Source organism: Oryzias melastigma, linkage group LG5 (genome assembly GCF_002922805.2).
Source record: "Oryzias melastigma strain HK-1 linkage group LG5, ASM292280v2, whole genome shotgun sequence".
Lineage (NCBI taxonomy): Eukaryota > Metazoa > Chordata > Actinopteri > Beloniformes > Adrianichthyidae > Oryzias > Oryzias melastigma.
The window spans coordinates 30,057,556-30,069,746 of record NC_050516.1 but is presented as its reverse complement, the minus strand read 5'-3'; the positions used below and the strand labels follow the sequence as shown (position 1 = coordinate 30,069,746).

The window sequence follows — 12,191 nt, the reverse complement described above, 5'->3', positions numbered from 1 at the left end:
ATAGTTTTTAAATGAAATACATGCATTGTGGGTTTGTTTTACGTAAAAACGACCATCTCAGTGAATAACTCACATGTGATGAGAGCAAAAACTGATCAGTTCAATGTGTGGAAACACTTTGAATTCAGCAATTTTACATTATTTTGATGTGGAAAAACAACAATGAACTTTATTAAACTAAAATGTGAATATATTTGATATTATTCTTACACACATTTAATTTATACTTGATTATCTAGACGAAACACAAGGAATCTGGAGAACGTCATACAGATCTTTGAGTCACACTAGTGGAAGTTTTGGATAAAGATCTCTTGGATCCATTTTAGGTCAGTGAATCAAATTTTTCAAAATGAACCAAAATCTGACACTTTAGTATCAGAAACCACATATTATGACATGAAAACAATCGTTGTTAAAATGATTCAGCAAAAACTACATTTCCCAGAGCTCCGCCCCTTTCATAAGAGTCACACAGACGGGTTTTATTCTTAGAATTCTCATAATGATGTCGTGTGAAAACACATTCTTAGCCTGGAAAAGGTAAATTAAAGCTGAAAAGTTTTGAAAATATATAAAACGTATCTGTAGCGGCCCCCTTGTGGTGATAAATGAGATGCGTCGAGCTTCAAACAAGTGCGTACTTTATTGGTCTCTTTGATGTCACGATCCAAAGTACTTGTGCACTGTGAAAACTAAATAATACAACAAAGACATTTTAGTTTCACTCATACATACAATAAAGTTTCCTTAATATACACAAAAAATGTGTCAGTTAACATTGGGTAACTGTGCATTACAAATAAAAGAACTGTCAAACATATTTCATGAATTAAAATAAACAAATGTACATTCACTTCAAGAAATACAAAAACAAAACAACATTGTATCTGTATTTTACCTCATTCCGCTTACAAAGGGGTGCTATTTACAAAAAATTAACTGTAGACTCCATCCAAGCGTGGTGAAGCGTTGTGTGTGCCAGCAAAGAAAAAACAGATACGTGCGTCAACGGAAAAAACTGAAGTTGTTGCGCCTGTTACAAAAGCATCCACAGGGAGGTGCTGTAGTGCCATATAAAGAAACAAACTGAGCAATAGTCAAACAACAGAATACATTCAATAAGAAAAAATAATAACAATTGGCTGTCATTTACAGTATCAAAAATGCATTTAATTATTAATCACTTTTATCCATCTATCTTCAGAATCTGCTGAATCCTTTTTCTGCTTTCAGGGAGACTTTTTTTCTAATATTAATTCTTCATCATAAAACTGAAGCAAGTTGAAAATTCAAATATTTTTACAATTAAAAACATTTTTTTTGAAAAAGTAAATAAAACACAAATTATTAACATAAAAAAGAAATATGTAAAAAGTCCAAGAAGTATGAATGAAAACATTAGATTTGAGTTTTTTTAGGATGTTTGTAACTGAGCTGATGGACTGATTCTGTTCCTAATTGATTACCTAAAGTAAATCGTTCTTCTTTAGCCCAACATTCTCCGTAATCATCGTTGGACTGCTTAAGCTCCGTCAGCTGCTTTCACTTCATCACACATTAGACAAATCTTCAGCAGCGCCCGAATCGCCTCAGAAGTCTTGGAGGAATCCAGCGATAGACTTTTCTTCTGTAATGTTTGCTTGTGATGTTCTGGGTTGCAGGAGGCTGTCGTCATCCTGGAGGTTAGGTATGTTCTGGACCAGCCTCCTGATTCTAGAAAAAAAGTTTTATCAGAAATTATTAAAAACCAAGATGCTCCGGTGTCGGTGCTGCTGTCTTTTTCTTATGTTTCTTTGTAAACAAACAGAAAACGTTTGTTCCTCCTGACATTTCCATATTAAACCCTCCAAATTTAACATAACCTCATGACAGCGAGTCTTCTCGACTGTTTTGTTTTTCCATTGAAAGCTCCCTGTTTCTGCTTTAATCCATTTAGGGCTTTTTATTGAGATTAAAAGGGCAATTAAATAAGATTAGGACCCCGACTGGGGCTGAATTGCTGAGAGACGAGGGGGCGGATTGGCCATTGACTATCACACAGCTTCCCCAATATGGCTTCTTTGTTCAAAACGGCTTCTTATTAGTGTTTTGATATGATTAGTAAAGCCAGCAGGTTTAAAACAAACGTCACATTGGAGGTCTGGAGCAGACAGGAGGGGTTTTAATACAAGAAAATAGGAAAGATAAAAGGAAGGAAAGAATCAACCCATTAGAGTCACATTAAAAATCACTTTATCAAATTTTACTGGGAGTTAGTAAAGAAAAAAACACAGTAATGTACAATCTCCAATCATTTTGGTGAGTCCGAAGAGTAAATTAAAATGAAAAAAAACGAAAGAATGTGTTAAAGGGGGCCAAATCCGGCCCTTTGGGTAATTATATCCGGCCCACCAGATCTTTTTATATAATTATTATTAACGGCCTGAAATTATCTTGCACTGGTAACAAGTTACAGAAATAAATAAACATAACTAAAGGGCAAAACAGCCAGACATCAAAACACAGGGCAGAGAAAATGGAAAGATTTGATTTGTTTTTAAGCTAAAAAGCAAACATTTAAGGAACACACTAAAACTACATTTTTAAAACTTTAAAATCGTAACTTTTTAACATAATTATGAACTTGATATATAGCATTACCTGCAATAATTCTAGTGTGAATACTGTAAGCTGAATTTGTCCGCTGAAGATGCTAGTGCTGATAGCTAAAAACACTGATGCTAATAGCCAGCTAAAATATTAGCTAAATGCCAAATTAGTCTTAAAAAACAAAACTTATGTTAGCCAAAACCGCTAGCATGTAGCTGAAATATTAGCCAAGCTTCAAAATTGCCTAAGAAGCTAAAAAAAAAAAGCCTAAATTAACCAAAATAGCTAGCACGTAGCTGAAATATTAGCTAAACTTCAAATTAGCCTAAAAAAAGCTAGCAGAATGCCAATTTTGAAAACTTTAAAACCATAACTTTTTAACAGAATTATGAACTAGATATAGCATTAGCTGCTATAATTCTAGTGTGAATACTGTAAGCTGAATTTGGCTGCTGAAGATGCTAGTGCTGATAGCTAAAAACACTAAAGCTAATAGCCAGCTAAAATATTAGCTAAATGCCAAATTAGACTTAAAAAAAACCAAACTTATGTTAGCCAAAGCAGCTAGCATGTAGCTGAAATATTAGCCAAGCTTCAAAACTGCCTAAGAAGCTAAAAAAAAAGCCTAAATTAACCAAAATAGCTAGCACGTAGCTGAAATATTAGCTAAACTTCAAATTAGCCTAAAAAAATCTACCAAAATAGTCCAAAAAGCTAGCAGAATGCCAATTTTTAAAACTTTAAAACCGTAACTTTTTAACAGAATTATGAACTAGATATATAGCATTAGCTGCTATGATGTTAGTGTGAATGCAGTAAGTTGAATGCGATGGCTGAAGATGCTAGTGCTGATAGCTGGAAATGCTGAGCTGATAGCCAGCTAAAATATTAGCTAAATGCCAAATTAGACTAAAAAAACCAAAACGTATGTTAGCCAAAATAGCTACCACGTAGCTGAAATATTAGCTAAACTTCAAATTAGCCTTAAAAAATGTACAGAAATAGTCCAAAAATCTAGCAGAATCCCAATTTTTAAAACTTTGAAACTGTAACTTTTTAACATAATTATGAACTAGATATATAGCATTACCTGCAATAATTCTAGTGTGAATGGTGTTAGCTGAATCTGTCTGCTGAAGATGCTATTGCTGATAGCTAAAAACATTGAAGCTAATAGCCAGCTAAAATATTTGCTAAATGCCAAATTAGTCTTAAAAAAAAAACTTATGTCAGCCAAAGCAGCTAGCATGTAGCTGAAATATTAGCCCAGCTTCACAATTGCCTAAGAAGCTAAAAACAAAACTAAGTTAACCAAAATAGCTAGCACGTAGCTGAAATATTAGCTAAACTTCAAATTAGCCTAAAAAAAAGCTAGCAGAATCCCAATTTTGAAAACTTTAAAACCGTAACTTTTTAACAGAATTATGAACTAGATATAGCATTAGCTGCTATAATTCTAGTGTGAATACTGTAAGCTGAATTTGGCTGCTGAAGATGCTAGTGCTGATAGCTAAAAACGCTAAAGCTAATAGCCAGCTAAAATATTAGCTAAATGCCAAATTAGACTTAAAAAAACAAAACTTATGTTAGCCAAAGCAGCTAGCATGTAGCTGAAATATTAGCCAAGCTTCAAATTAGCCTAAAAAAAATCTACCAAAATAGTCCAAAAAGCTAGCAGAATGCCAGTTTTTAAAACTGTAAAACCGTAACTTTTTAACATAATTATGAACTAGATATATAGCATTACCTACTATAATGCTAGTGTGAATGCTGTTAGCTGAATTTGTCCGCTGAAGATGCTAGTGCTGATAAGTGAAAATGCTTAGGCTGATAGCTAAAAAAAACTGAAGCTAATAGCCACGTAAAATATTAGTTAAATGCCAAATTAGACTTAAAAAACAAAACTTATGTTAGCCAAAGCAGCTAGCATGTAGCTGAAATATTAGCCAAGCTTCAAAATTGCCTAAAAATGGAAAAAAGCCTAAATTAACCAAAATAGCTAGCACGTAGCTGAAATATTAGCTAAACTTCAAATTAGCCTTGAAAAATCTACCGAAATAGTCCTAAATGCTAGCAGAATGCCTATTTTTAAAACTTTAAAACCGTAACTTTTTAGCATAATTATAATAAAAATGCAGGAATATTATTCCAGAATAAATCAACTTAAACCTTAAATAACTTTCAATGTTTTACTCTCCATACAAATGCTCTGTGGTCCAACAGCATTTCATCAGAACTTAAGGTGAACAGAGTCCAGTCAACATGGCTGACCTGCTCCAGGCTTCACTCTCTATGTTCAAAGTTCATGAGTGATGTCACAGCCGATTTCTGAGCTGTTTTACCCCACAGTAATCCTCGATTGTCCAGTTTAGATTACAAACCTGAGTCTGCAGTCCCTGATTGTTCCATGTCCTCATCCTTTCCTCTCATTTGGCTTCTTCTTCTCCTTCATGGATTCATGCTCTTCTGCTTCATTTACTCTGCTTGAGCTCCTGAGTCGACATTTTGATAACGAGCTAAAGGAGAAACATCTAAATGTCATGAAAGCATACCACAAACCCCAAACCACAACTCAATTCCATGTTCTAAATGTTAAAAAAAAGACAAAGTGTGGGGTTGTCCCCCGACCAAAACTGTCTCCACTGCATAGAGTGGGGGAGTAACAGTAACTAACGGGTAAATAATGTACTGCAAATTAGAAGTGAATGAAATGAATCCAACCTTACAGACTCGCTTTACTTACCCTGACAGAAAGTGAGACGCCTGTTTCCCATTAGCAGAAGGTCCTGGGGTAAAATCCCCCTTTTAGCTCTGCAAGCTTTTACTGGCAACACCCAGAAAGTGTGAAAGTGACATGTGTGCCAGAAGTTCTGCCCAGAAACAGAACCAAACCATTAGATGAAGGGATAAGCTGGGCCGAACCAGGTGCCTCTAGCAGGTAGGATAATATAATAATATTCCTGCATTTTTATTATTCGTAATTATATTAAAAAGTTACAGATTTAAAAATTGGCATTCTGCTAGCTTTTATGTCTGTTTTGGCATTTACTGAGATTTATTAGACTTTTTAGGAGTTTAGCTAATATTTCAGCTACAAGATGGCGGTTTTGGCAAATCTAGGCTTTTTTATTTTTAGTTTTTTTAAACTGTTTTTAAGTTTAGCTAATATTTTAGCTACATGCTAGCTGATCTGGCAAACCAACGTTTTTTTGTTTTGTTTTGTTTTTTTAAGGCTAATTTGGCATTTAGCTAATATTTTAGCTGGCTATCAACTTCAGCATTTTCAGCTATCAGCTTCAGTGTTTTTAGCTATCAGCTTCAGTGTTTTTAGCTATCAATTTCAGCATCTTCAGCAGCCAAATTCAGCTCACAGCATTTAGACTAGCATTATTGCAGGTAATGCTATATGTCTAGTTCATAATTATGTTAAACGTTACAGTTTTAAAGTTTTAAAATTTTAGTTTTAGAGTGTTCAATAAATGTTTATCCTGTTCGGAAGGGGACCTTTTGGATTTCGGCCCCTTCTCCGATTGAGTTTGACATCCCTGTATAGATGATGCACCACAAATAAACTGACTTGGAAGATTTTTTTGTTTTTCTGACTCATTTCTGTGTTTTTTGACGCTGACATTCATTTTTTCCATCATTCTAACACAACTAAAACAGTGTTTTTTTCTAAGAGTTTTTTTTGTTCCTGAAACACATCAACCAATTGGTCCAAAATGGCACAAATGGGAAAAGTAAAAAAAAGCTTGTTTTTGTCCAGATTCCATGTTGTAGCTTTTTATTATGAGGTCGCTTACCAAAACACTTTTAGAATCCTTTGTGGTTGACGAGTCAAAAGGTTATAATGGTCTAATCTCTTCGTTTTACATTTGATGTTTTTTTTTATTATTATTATTTTAGTTATTTGGTTTGTAACAAACCCGTTTTAAATTAGTTTCACAAAATCAAATCTCATTTTTTCATGTAGTTTTTGTGTGTGTGGTACTATCTGCTTTATTTTGAAAGTCTTAAATTTCCATTTTTTACCTAAAATTTAAGAAAAAATGTGAAATTTAAAAAACAAAAACAATTTTCTTGATTTGCTTTGTATTTAATTTGAAATGCTCCTGGTTTTTTTGTCTTATGTTGGATTTTTTGTCTTGTTTTAGCTCAATTTGTTATTGCTTTGATCTGTTCATTAAAAAATACACTTTCTTTAAGTTTAGTTTATTCATTTATCAAGACTGAGTGCTTGAGCTTAAGAAGCAAAGATGCTTCACCAGATTGTAGCTTGATAACTAATTGTGTGAATGCTTAATAAACATTCATAGCGATTCTCCTGCTCCTTTCTGAACGTTTTCAGCTCGTAAAATCTCAATCACTCTTTCGGTAACTTAAGCAATCTTCGTATCAAAACGATTTTTTTTTTCGTAAACATATTTTTTCTGATATATAAAAGTCTTCAATTTACAAAGTTTTAAGCAGATTAGCGACAAGCCTTTAAATATGTCGTGTTTTCAACTTTTAAAATAAAAAAATAGGTGTTTAGCTAATATTTTAGCGAAATGCTAACGTTTTTGTTCTCTACTGGAGTTTTTCAGGCTAACTTAGAGTTTAGCTTCTATTTTAGCAACAGGTTAATGTTTTTGGCTAATTTAGTTTACTGAGGAATTTTAGGCTATTTTAGAGTTTAGCTAGTATTTAAGCAACATGCTAGCTTTTGGGGGCTAATTTGGCATCTACTGAGGTTTTTTGGGGGCAAAAGTGGAGCTTAGCTAACATTTAAGCAATACACTAAATATTTTTGCAAAATTGGCATGTTTTAGGGATTTTTAAGCAATTTTTACTACACTTTTTTCAGAAATTTAGGTCAACTTCACAACTTCACAACAAAATAGCGTATGCGCTTCAAGGAGGTGGTTTTTGTTTTGTAAAACTGCAATGGAAACACTTCTTTTAAAATAAAGGAGTCGCCCGACCTCTGCACGGTGGCGCAAGTGGTTAGCGCTCTCGCCTCACAGCGAGAAGGCCCTGGTTCAAATCCCGGCTGGGACCTTTCTGTGTGGAGTTTGCATGTTCTCCCCGTGCATGCGTGGGTTTTCACCGGGGACTCCGGCTTCCTCCCACCGTCCAAAAACATGCTTCATAGGTTAATTGGTGACTCTAAATTGCCCCTAGGTGTGAATGTGGGTGTGACTGAGTGTGTGATTGAGGCCCTGCGACAGACTGGCGACCTGTCCGGGGTGTACCCCGCCTTCGCCCATCAGTGGCCGGGATAGGCTCCGGCACCCCCGCGACCCCGAACGGGATGAAGCGGTCAAGAAAATGGATGGATGGAGTCGCCCGACCAGCAGTGACCCCCAGGGGGCGCCACAAGTTCCACAGTTCCTCTGTAAAACCACCATTTCTAAAAAATGGCTCTCCGGTAGCTTACCGCTCCACGGCCTGAAAGAGACGCCGACGTCTCCTTTGATTGATGATGACGATCGTTGTGACAGAAATCAAAGAAATTTTCACATCGTGTTTTTGAACGACTTATTGTTTATGTCTATTCACATAATTATGATTTTATGGAAACGGGATAATTGTGACGGTGTAACAGTCCTGTTAAAACCTGTTAAAAGCTAAAATCAGGTCCATCACATTTACCTGGTAAACACCGAGAGTTTCTGTCCTTCACGGCTGAGAGTCTCATTCACATCAGTGTTGGGATCAGCTCAGATCAGGATCTGATGGGATAACGTTTTGTAAATAGCATGAGTGGCTTGAAGCTTTATTTTATTACATTGCTGAGAACTTCCCAACTACTGATTTCATGGATTCCCCCTTTTTTATTTATCTTTTAGCTTCATATGAGATACAGATGTGGCCTTCCCAGATTTCACATCCAGTAAATTACATGTGAAGCGGAGAGCCGTTTGTTTGTTTGTGTTTGCTTCTTCCTGTGGACAGCAGAAGGCGATCGCACAACCAGGGTTCCTAAAAAAAAAGGTACAAATTTGATCAAACGTAAATAGATCGGTGACTTTTAGAGCTACAGTGGTTTGTTAGGATTTAAAAAAAGGTAAATTTTTGTCGTTGTATTTAATTTGTGCCTTTAAGTTGAAGAATCCAAATCATCTCAGACATACTTCAACTGGTCAACAGGAAACGTAGGGCAAAAGGACATCCGGAAAATCAGAAATAATTAGGATCAAAGCTGTGTAACCATACAGTAATAATCCTTACAAACTATTTAACAAATACTGTCTATAAATATTTTGAATATGATACAGTGGGAATCATTTTTACAAATGTTTTAAATATTCCACATACATAGAATAATAAAATCTAGGCAGAAGTCAAACAGAAGATTCTGCAGAATCATTTAAGTTTCTTTACTATAAGCATCTTCGATAAACGCTCAATCATTTCCAGTTGGGGCCGTAGATCCTTGTTTGCACGGGAATAGTGGAGTATTTGGAGTTTAAAAGAATTCTTTTGGAGCAACCAAGAGAGCTCTGGATCCCACGTGACCATTTTGACAGCAATATGAACATCTCCGCCGTGAGCGCCACCGCTGAAACTTTCATTGGAGTATTCTTCTCCCTTTAATTCATATGACATTGAGCTTTATTTTAAAATATTAAAAAGATTAAATAATACCGACTCGTATAATGTTCCCGGCGTGCTTTTTAGAGTAAATCTCCGCTGAAGAAAACGTCCCAGATCTATGCTATCCGATAAACTTCCCATCATCCTACACGGGGACTCTAAAAGTTTACAAAATCCTGGAGGGTTACAGATGGACTCAATCTGGGTTTGTAGTGAACATTCAGATGTGGAATCTTCAATCAAAACTGGATCATCACTGGAAGGTCAAGTGTTATATTCCCAGCAGCGTAGCATTAGCATGGCTAGCAGCAAAGTCGCGCTGTTGTTTGTTTAAATTAGCTTGGCTAACGAATCAGTTTATCATTTTTGTTGTAATCTTCTCTGGAGATGGAAGATAGTTAAAAAATAGACTGAATATAGTCCGGACTCTATGGATTATCACTCTTTCTTCCTACAAAATAAATAAACATTTCAGGATCCACGTTTTGATTGCAGCGTTAGCGCTTGCTAACCTAAATACAATATTGTTATCCCGATAAATTGCATGCAATGACCTGTGGTTTTACACAAGCATCACTCTGAAACTACGATTTATACCATATAATGAAAGTACGTTAACTTCGTATGCGTAAACATCCGTGATATAAAGTGATCGCCGCTCAAACGGAATCCGACCGCTGGAGGGTCCAGCTTTCGTTTTGCTAGCTCCCGGCTCTTTCAATGGCTCTGATCCACTCAGCTCGCCTCTCTGGATCTTTAGGAACGCGATAAAATGACATACGGTGTTCCCCGCTTACTCCCGTTTCTAACTCAACTCATCCCCAGCAAGTGGTTATTATTTGATTTAGGAGGAAGCATGCGCTCCTGATTTTGAGGTACAGAGTGACTCTACTACCGTACAGTCCTTTGTTCTGTTCCCCGTATTCGCACATTCCTTCCATAACCCCCACGAATAAGGGAGGACATTGTACCTTTCTTTTCATCTGTGTCTATTTTTACATCCTGGGGAGCAAGAGTTATCAACCACGGTTAGCCTCCTACACCACGACAGTCAGCAGATTCTATTCAACATGGCGGCCCCTTGAGCGGGACGGCAGTCTATGATGTCATCACCCGGAGCTCTATAAACGATGTTAATCACATTGTTTGTCTTTTTAGCAAAATACTCCAAAATAAAAATGATTTTAATTGTAATTGTCATCCAACATAGAGAACTTCGAAGGTAATTCTGATGTTATTTACACGTATTTAGGTCCAACCAGCTCAAAAACGACACGTAGGTGTAGCCAAGATGCAGATTCCTGCATTGTTTCATGTATTTTAAGTGCATCCAAAGCTAAATGTTGTTACTGGTCGCTCATATTTAATGAAGTCCTGTTAGCTGTCACGCAGCTAAAGCGCGGCGCACGGCTTCAATCAGGAACCATTTGTTGTTTTAACCAGAACCAAAACCGTAATTATAACCTTAACTTTTCCTCTGGGTCTGTGCAGCCAAGAAAAAAGTTCAGCACTAGCTGGACATGTTTTAAAAATGATATCGGAATACCGTTGTCACCTTTCATTTGGGCTAATGCTAACTAGCATGAAAGACACGTCTAATTATCGCTGTCTTTATCTTTATGACCTGTTAGTTGTCTTTCTTACTCTATAGCAGAGTGTTAATACATTTTTGTCAATGTCATTTTTAGAGTCTTAGCAGTCTGAGACGGGATTCCCTTTTGTAAACCGTCTCAACGCGAACGCTGCTACCGCTCCATGAAGACGGCAGAGGCTCCTCGTCATCAGCCGAGAGGAGGACCAGTATTCTGAAAGTCACTTCAAAGTTTGGGTAAATGTTCAAAATTCTGTTGAAAAGGTTTTAAATGTTCTATAATAGCTATGTTTCATCTCAAGATGTCATATGATCATACAGTACATGGTAGGGTTGTGTGAGAATCAGGCGTTTGGTGTGACAAACTTTGCCTTTTTGGATGCTATTGTGTATACATAATGACAAACGAACATACAATGTAAGAAATAATGAAAGTTAGACAATACCAGGAACAGAGATATGCTAAGTCGATGTAGTAAACAAGCAGTTTGATTGATTGATTGATTATTTAAGGCAGGGACAGCATATATTGATAAAACATAAACATATATAAGATTACAGCCTTTCAAGATAATTTCCATCTTTAGTCCCTATAAAAAAAGTTGATGGTCTCTAGTAAAATAAATTAAATCAATACAGAAAGGATAAAAGACAACAGATGCAGTTGTCAATAAAAAAACAAAAAAAAACAGTAAATTCATAAAACGGTCCATTCTACAACTTGGACATTTCTAATAGCAGCAATGCTAGAAAGAAATATGTTTGTTAAAAGTGAAATCTTCCAGAGAACACTATTATTTAATGACCAGTAAGTCCTGATTGGATGAGGGACCCGGGGTGGGAGGGGTTCAGATTTGTTTGTTTAGATCTACTGGGGGGAGAGCGGGACAAATTGATTATACTTGTTTAGTTTTTAGGATGATTCCCACTGTGCCGGGGGGAAAAAGCACCCCACCAGGAACTAAAAATGTCTTTTATTTGTCTTTTCGGTAAAGAAACGGCGTGGAGGGAAGCATTTATCAAACAAAGTTTTGCCTTTGATCTGTCAGCGCACGCAGAGACGGGCAAATAGGAAGTAGAGCGAGTGTTTTTGAACGCCTCCAACAACTGAAATGCTGTCCGTTCTCTGGGACGGATTCATACAATCAGAACGTTTTCACATAAAAAACAACGTGAAACTCCTTTTCTCGCCGACAATGGCATGCTGACCCTTTTCACAGGGGCAGAAATGCCGTTTCAGCCGTGGGAGACAGAAAACAGAAAGAATTCTCAAAAGTAAATATTGACGAGAGCCGTGTTGCTGGTAGCAGAGTCACCAGGATTTAGTGTTTCTCTAACCCCTCGGGAAGTCACTTGGTCTTTTTCTTGGACTTTGATCAATCCATAAGTCATATCAAATCGGATTTCTGTGTATTTATGTGTCCGTGCT

General features: G+C 36.4%; 1 long non-coding RNA gene across 1 annotated transcript; it reads right to left on the bottom strand.

The window, feature by feature from the left end:
- Positions 1 to 627: 627 nt before the first annotated feature.
- LOC112144786 lies at positions 628 to 1,157 on the bottom strand. Its single transcript, XR_002918966.2, has 2 exons — positions 902 to 1,157; positions 628 to 695 (listed from the first exon to the last, which is right to left on the bottom strand). It is a non-coding gene; the product is annotated as an uncharacterized LOC112144786 (long non-coding RNA).
- Between the last annotated feature and the right edge of the window lie 11,034 nt (positions 1,158 to 12,191).